We start from the raw sequence: 8,714 nt of genomic DNA on the forward strand, positions 1-8,714 counted from the left end.
TCAATGGGCCTTCACAAGTGAAACCTCCTGACTCAAAATTGGGCTCGCTCGAATTTACTCATTCTTTAGCCCATCTGTTACGGGTCATTAGGCCAATATAATATGAGTCAACGCTAAAAAAGTCCAGAAACTTTCTTATACGACCTTCCTACAACATAAGATAGGCCCAGTAGAAGAATTCGATCATCCTTTATGACTATAGACGTCAAAAAAATTGATCTGATCAATTACACTAAAGAAGATGCGCAACCATGATCGACACTACGCACAGTCATTTGGAAATCTAATATTGGACGATTTAGCATTAAAATTAAAATTACCCTTCTAAACCTTCACTTATTATTTTAACTTGACTACACGCTTTTCTTTATGAAAAGAACATAGAAACTTAATGTTCGGGTTTGAATCCTAACCCTTAATTCCGCAAAAAAATTTACACTTTGATCTTTCAAATTTTTTGTGTGTGCCGTTAAGAGTGATGGCGATTTCTGGAGTTCACGTAAGAACTTATAGGAGTCAAAATTCTCTCCATTTCCTAAAAGAAATGGGAAATGGAGAGGCCATTTTTTTTACGGACGAGATTGTATTCTATCAACATCGAACGGTTCACAATTTATGCATAAAAATATAAGATTAATAGTAGAGTATAGAGAGGATAATATTATTAAATGAGTTTGTGAGAGAAAATGGAGAGAAAGGAAATGGAGAGGATTCTAATTGAACTTATAGATCTCTACCAGTGTGTGATCTAAAGCTTTTGTTCCCAAAATGACCCGATCTGATTGACCCGGTTGTCAGGTCTAAGCGTAGGTCGAGCTCCCCCGAACATAGAGCTGGACTTTTGTGCGGGTCAGCCTGACCCACACTAGCCGGCCCGCAATTTCGGGCTCCAATTTGCATGACCCGCCCAACCCGTGTAAGAGCCCGCACAACCCACTTCCCATCACGGGCCGATCCTGGGCTCACTCTTCCTCAGCCTACACTGTCCAGCCCGCATCCTTTTTTGCCTAACCGGGCCGGTTTAGGACGACCAATCCCTAGCTCGGCCCGCTTCCAGCCCGCAGTGTGGGCTCGGTCTCCCCATCCCCCAACCCAGCCCGTCCCGTCCCATGTTGAACCGGCCCGAAGTCCAGCTCTACCCGAACCCACAAGACACAGACCTCGTCACCTCAACCCAGCCTAACCCGTCGCAACTAATTAAATTGGGTCGGGATGAATTGGACTCGTGATCAAGACTAGCTCGAGCCGGCCGTGTCACTCCTATAGTCCTATGTATAAAACAAACAGTAGGCTTTACATTCAACCGTTGTAACGGGAAATAACCATTTTATATTAAAAAAATGACCACTTTTTATCGTGAATAATTACTTTTTCTATCGTTATACCATACGACAGTCACATGAGAAATTTTATTTTGCATAAAGCCAATTATAGTAAGAGATAATTAAGCAATTATGTAGATAGTGTGTAAAAATGAGCAGCCTTATTATAGTAAGATGAATAGATGATTAAGCAAAGAATAAGTAAAAGTGATAATATCGGATGTACAGAGAAGCAAAAGATATGATCAGGTAGTTTTACAGTTTTACTGGTGCAAATATAGGGCAGAATGAAGAGGGTGACGTTAACTTGCATAACTTTTTATTTTGGAAAATGAGATAGTAACACCGGGTGTTACTGAAACTCGGTAACACTCAGGGTATTTTAGTAAATTAGTAGCATTTTTTAGTTTATTTTAAGAAAAAATGAGATTTGAATATTTTAGTAAGTAAAGGGTAGTTTCGTAAAAATTGCAAGTATTAACACCATACTTCTTCTAAATTAATTGAAAGCTTTCGGAATCGATTCAGAGTTCCATAAATTCCGTTGATCAAGATTCGTTTATTAGATTAATCCACTATTCTTTTTCTATCGTAGGATTATAGTCTATTATTCATCTTTATTATTGTGCGTCTTGTATAGTACAATTTTGCTAAAAGGGAATTTAATGGTTGATTGCAAAGACTACTGCACCATTTGCAGTTCTCCTCCATCAATTTGTTGACATTGCAAAAGCTTATCTTGTTAAATTCATCATGTCAATTGATGAGATTAATGTCTTGTGGAAAAATCGAATTAAAATTACGAGTGTACCCATCTAAGTTTGGCGCAAAAGTTAAACCACAATTTCAGTTTTTAATTTTTTTCTATTTTTTTATTAGGGTGTTACCGAGTTTCGGTAACACCCGGTGTCGCCCTAGCACTCCCCTTTTATTTTTACTCATGTACGGAGTAATTATATCTGTATGTTTGTATTACTCATATTTATCACCCCTTCCAACGTAATTGAACTCTTTTCTTTTTTACCGCCGAATTATTTGCTGGTAATATCAAAAGCTTGTCTCCCAATTAAGTTAACTAGCAGTAACTTCAATGAAGACAGATTGGATAAAAGTTTCACTTTAATTATTTTCTAATCCTTCATTTACTCTTTTTACCGCTATACTTGACAACTTGTTCTTCTTACACAGTTGCACACCCCTCCCACAGGGCACAGTCCCACGGACGAATCATCTTTTTATTTAGTTGTTGTGAACTAGTGTAGCTCCCGTGCTATAGCACGGTTTTTCTAGATGAAAATGTAAGTAAAATTAACAATTAAACTATTGGTATTTTTCTATTTTCAATTATACAGCATATATTTATGGCTACTTTTATTGTGTACAAAATAAGAATATCATTAAAATGAATTAGGGGAGTAGTTAGTTAGAGAACTGTAAGTAGTATTTAGCGACGTAGGCCGTAAACTTAGGCGGAAAAAGTTTGAGATTTGTTATTTTTTTTTAGTAAAAAGGGGATGTCAAGTGATTCTCTAAAATAATAATTATTGCATTATTGAAAAATTTAACAACTTTTAATTTATAATTTAATACTAACTTTATTTAATTTTAATGAAAAAATAATAATTATGAATTTAATAAAAAGATTAGAGTTATAATTATTAAAACATATTCATTGAAAAGATAATTTTATGATACTTATTTCCTAATTTAGTAGATACTTTTTGGAGGGAAAACTAAGAGAAATTTTATTCTCTTAGTAGTAGGGGGATTTGTTCATTTTGCCATCCGATCACAGTGTGCAATCTATGTTATTCAGAGTCGATTACAAGTTGGACACGGCCACACGGGTGCAAAAAATGAGTATTGTGGATAGTGTTACTGATACAAATTCATAGACAAGTCTGTGTAACATGTCATCATACCGTTTATCTAATAAGCGAAAAGTCGTGTTTTAATTTCAGATAAGCTAGGCTAAGGAATGGTTCACATTACAAAATCAAAATATTCAAGGTGTGTGAAAGAAAAAACGTTTATAAATCTGAGTTAGTCTTGTATAAGACGATTTAACACTAATATAGTTGTGAAACGGGTCCAATCACAACTCTAATAGTGGATACAAGTTTACTAGAAAATCCATTTATCATTGATATTCAATTAAGCATAGTACATTTCTAGCTGTGAAAGCAGTTGTATTTTCTAGCTCTCAACATTTCACATTCAATCAATACAACTGCAACATTCTACTTGCTTTGATTTAATGAAATTTAAAACCTTACATAAAGAAAATACCAACCAAATACAATAATAATATAAAAAATAATAATACGTACTAAAAACCAAGTGTAGGAAATAGCCACCATACTTAATCATCAAACCGAGCAATACTAGCTTGGATTATGGTTGAGCAAACTGAACATAATAAGCCTTAAGGAGGTCAAACGGAAGAAGATACTGAAAAGTGTGTTTGGAAATGCTACAAAGACCAAGCAATTTTTGATCCTCCAACCTGAAGAAAGGGCACCCAGAAGATCCCGCCTCATCACCAAATTCCGCGACTTGCACAAAAGGAAGTTTCGGATGCATATCGTTAAATGCATCGTCTTTCGGACCCGCCACAATATCGAGCGTTCTATACGGTTGATCTGTCCTTGTTTTTTCATCAGGTAACCCAGCTAATTCCAAGGTTGTTTCGTCGGATAAGTCGGGAAAATTATTACTAGCATTAGAAGGAAAAGGATAACAAGTATACCCATATTTTTCAGTGAAAAGAAGATTATTTTGGTGAACATATGCAATAACGTCTTCATTGATTTTCACTTCAACACCATCTTCATCTTCAATAGGATAAAAATCAAATTCTTCACCGTCTTCTAAGTTAGCCACTCTAAGCAACGCAAGGTCGAAATTAGTAGACTCGTGAAGAAACTGGAGCTCCCTAAAATCCGTATCATCACTTTTTCTAGCCATAAATGTGCAATCGTTCAGTTGTGTGTTGAGAACTTTTAAGTTGTGCGACACGGTTAAAATTAAACCGTCACGGGAAATGCACAAGGCGCCACCAGTTACCATGTTCCTATTATCTTGTGCTGAAGCCTGAAATACCCAAGTCTTTTTAAGAAAATAATCCATTATATGCCTGCTAAACACATATATAAAATCAAGTTAGACGCAAATCATTCATACACGTACACTGCCTTAGTTAAAAGAACTAGTAGATCAGAGCTCGCATTTAAAAATATAAAAGACTACTTAATTAATACGGAGTACTTCGTATGAAAATACTTATTATCTTAAGAAGTTGTATTGATACAAAAAGTCTACTGCACAATCAATCAATTTAAAGTTAAAGTTTAAACAAGGGAAAATAATAAGAGGAACGATAAGATCATTGATAAAATTAAAATATACTTCCAAGTAGAATACACATAATAATGTTAAAAAAATAAAAAAAAAAAAAAAAAAAAAAAAAAAAAAAAAAAAAAAAGTGATGGAAATTTACCAAGTTACCGGTTGGATTAGTTGCTTTTATTTTTGGAAGAGAGAGAGAAATTTTATTGGAGTTTTGGTAAGTATTTCTATTCCACAACACTCCTATTTATGCTTGAAATTTGGGAAATGGTAGTACATTCGTACGGAGTAGTAGTAACCTAGCTAACCTAGTCGGCTAGTATTTTCTAATGTATTTGACTACTTAAAATCAAAGCCAAATACACTCTCTGTCCCGATCATTTGTTTTCGTATTTCATTTTGAATGTTTTGGTCAATTATTATCCTTTATATTTTAAAAATAATTTTTCATGATGAGACGGGTAATTTCATATCTGCTTATTTTTTTCTCGTGTGGTATATGTTCATCTATGAAGGCCGAATTATTGGTCCTTCTTGCCGGACTGGAGTGCTAAAGCTCTTTGCGAAGCTTTTGATTCATATAGACAACTCTACTTGTGTTAAGATCATCTTAGAGGATCAATTAGTTACCAATAACCTCAAATTTATTGTTAAAACGATGTCAAGACTTGTTTAAAGACACTCATTGGGTAACCTAGCTGGAGCACGCATATAGAGAAACTAACAGGGCAGCGGATTTATTGGTCAATCGCGGAGTTAATTCTAATACCATTCTCACGCATTTAGATGTACCGTGTAATGATTTGCGATCTATCCTTCAGTAGAACATATTTAGGGTTGTTATTCCCCATGTAATAACGCGTAATTAATTTTAGGGGCTTGACCCTCTTTAGTACCAAAAAAACAACACATTTGTCATTTTATCTCAATGTAATACAAAGTAGTACAACTCCATATAACTTTTTATAATCCGTCTCATTATAAACGGACACGATCAATAACTCTATATAACTTTATATTTGACCGGTCTACACTATACAATGACAACAAGAGTACAAGTCCAAGGACGGTCAAAGGTCATGTGACCAAAGACTACTACGTATTCAATAACTACTCTTTAACGTGAAAGTATAACGTCATTGATAAGTTTATTTGTACATATTTCATCACTTCAAAACATGAAAATGGCAATTCGCACCAAAAAAGAAAAAACATGAAAATGGCAATGAAAGTGTGTGGTGTACTGGTGTGGAGGTGATTTGCTCCTCTTTATACACAAATAAGACAATGCCTTCAAGTTCAAAATAAAGTGTAGTGTGACCACGTAATATTGTCACGATTAGGGCAATAGTAATAGAGGTTTGTCAACGGGTTTGTGCGATGACATGTCCTCTATTTTTCAAGTTTGTCAACAAACCTCCTATTGCTAGACATGGGTGTTGAGGTTTGTTGTTGGGAATGGTTACTAGGTAGTATATGGGTTTGTAGAAAGAGGGTGTGAGAGGAGGAATAATATGTGTGGGCCACGTTATGAACCTTAAAAAGGTTTATCTATTGTTGGGATGAAGTTTGTAGGTAGATAGGTTTGTATCATAACTTATGTGGCATGAGAACAAACCTGTTAGAGGTCCATCTATTGCTAATGCCCTTAGTATAATGTTGGTTTTAATTTTTTGAAAAAAAACACTCTTTTTACGTCGATTCTTTTTTTATTTTTTTGATCAACTCTAAAGTTCTTTAATGGTTTGCATTTGATTTTATTTGTTAGTTTCGATTTGTTAATTAAACTGTTAGGGTAAATTATCAGTCAAACTCACCAAAATTTTAAGACTTTACTACATGAGATTTTCACTAACTTTTATTATTTTTATATTAAATAAACTCATCTCACACTTCATACATTATCAGTCAGACTGACCCCAAACTCTACTTTTCCATTTCACTTTTTTTCTTTACAAACTTTAAAAAAAAAAATGTCACATGAAATCCAGTAATTGGATAATTTTCTTTGAAAGTGGGGTTAAGACCCACCTAAAGTCTTAAGTCGAGTTTTCCAATACTCAACTTAAAACTTTGTTAAGAGTTAAGAGTTAAGAGTTAAGACTTAAGACTAGTGTATATTATTGACAGTTTTGAGTGAATGTTGTCTCAATACTACCAATAATTTAATCCTTATTATAGAAATGTTAAACTCTTAACCACTAATAAATAATACAACTCTGCAACGTACAATTGTTATGAAATTACTATATAATGTTATAAAGCGTGGTATATATGAATATTGGCAAAATAATCCACATTCAAATCCAATAAATATTACAATTAAAATCAGTCCTTTAAATATAGACTAAACCCGAAATCCACTTTCCCTAGATCTAACTATAATTCGATATGAATTGTGCCTTTAAGGACGGCAGATAATTTTACATTTGCTTTAATCAGGGCCGTACATAAGCAGGTTTAACCTGTACAAATGAACTGAGCCCCCAAAATTTTGGAGCCCAGTATCTATCCAAAACTTTGCAAAGTACAAAAAAGAAAAAAAAAGAAAAGAAAAAAGCCCAAGAGTATTCAACCACTTCACTATCATTTCAACAAAAAAATCAATTCATTAGTAATAATGAATTAATAATTTAATACATGCTGGAATAATTATTTATAATTGAAAAAATTGAAGGAAGTTGAAAGAGGTTAAGGACTGAAGAACAGAGAGGAGTAGATAATTAAATCTGATGTTTTTTAGCGAAGGATAAACAAATGGAAAATTTGGTGCAAAAAGTACTATAATGAGTAATAAAAATTATATTGCGAAACACAAATTGTTCTATAGGACCATTTTTAGCGAAAGACTAGCCTAATGGCAGAAAGCCCAACTAAGACCTCGTTTGGTTACTCTTCTAATTCATGAGAGTTTTAGAATCACATGAATTGTGTTTTTGAATGCTTGTTTGGTTACTCTAAGGCCTCGTTTGGTTCATACGGGAATCAAATGCATGTGTTAATTTGCAATGCACGGGAGATTAGTTCTAACATCACAATTCACATGAATAGCAAGAATCTGTTTGGTTGTCATGTTCGAGTTCTATTCTCCTAAGAGTTTTCAATGACCATGAGGGGGGTAGGTAGTTAAATTCCCCCATCATGCAGGAGTTGGAAACTCCCCCATTTTACAAAAAATGCGGTAACCAAACAACTTGCAAAAACCACAATTCATGGGATTTTAGAATTCCCATGAATTTGGCGGGCAACCAAACGAGGCCTAAATCTTGTAAAATGGTAGAATTTAAAACTCCCTTGGAGTTTACAACTCCTACATAATGGGGGAGTTTAATTACTCACCTCCCTCATGGTCATTGAAAACTCCCACATCCATTCCCCACTAAATTTACTAATTTGCCCTTAAAAAAAATAGAAATTTATATTAAATAAGGGTATATTTGTAATTTATTGATCAAAATCACGTGAATTGAAATAATGTAACCAAACAACCCATGGGAGTTTAATTCATGGGAAAAAAGAAATTCTCACATAGCAACCAAACATACTTTTTGCAATTCATGTGAATTGTGATGTAGTAATTAAATTCATGTGAATTGTAAACTAACACATGAATTTAATTCATCCATTAACCAAACGAGGTCTAAGTAAATTAATAAATGTGTAAAAAAATTGTTTTTGGTAACATAATACTTTATCTTGATAACTTGCATATTTAAATATGTCAGTATTCATTATAAGATATCGGGTAATTAAAATAAAACTGAAATATGAATATAATTACGAGTATATGTTAACTTTGAGCTTTTCTTCTTTTGGATCAGTCTTATGCTATAAAACGGTCTTATAGGAAAGTTATTGTTTTTTTTTTTTTTTTTTTCCTTTTATTGGGCTTCTTGGTTAATGGGTTGGTCTTATGTTAAAAGACCGTCTCACTCAACAATTTGTGTAGAAGTATATATCTAAAGAATCTATTGGGCTTAAAATTATTACGATTAAGATCCAACCCGTTAAATATGGAGCAGAAGTATGACATAGGTATTTATT

General features: G+C 33.7%; 1 long non-coding RNA gene across 1 annotated transcript; it reads right to left on the bottom strand.

The window, feature by feature from the left end:
- Positions 1-3,442: 3,442 nt before the first annotated feature.
- LOC141612637 (uncharacterized) lies at positions 3,443-4,969 on the bottom strand. The gene is made up of 2 exons (XR_012529123.1): positions 4,822-4,969; positions 3,443-4,461 (listed from the first exon to the last, which is right to left on the bottom strand). It is a non-coding gene; the product is annotated as an uncharacterized LOC141612637 (long non-coding RNA).
- Between the last annotated feature and the right edge of the window lie 3,745 nt (positions 4,970-8,714).

This window comes from Silene latifolia, chromosome 11 (genome assembly GCF_048544455.1).
Source record: "Silene latifolia isolate original U9 population chromosome 11, ASM4854445v1, whole genome shotgun sequence".
Classification (NCBI taxonomy): Eukaryota; Viridiplantae; Streptophyta; class Magnoliopsida; order Caryophyllales; family Caryophyllaceae; genus Silene; species Silene latifolia.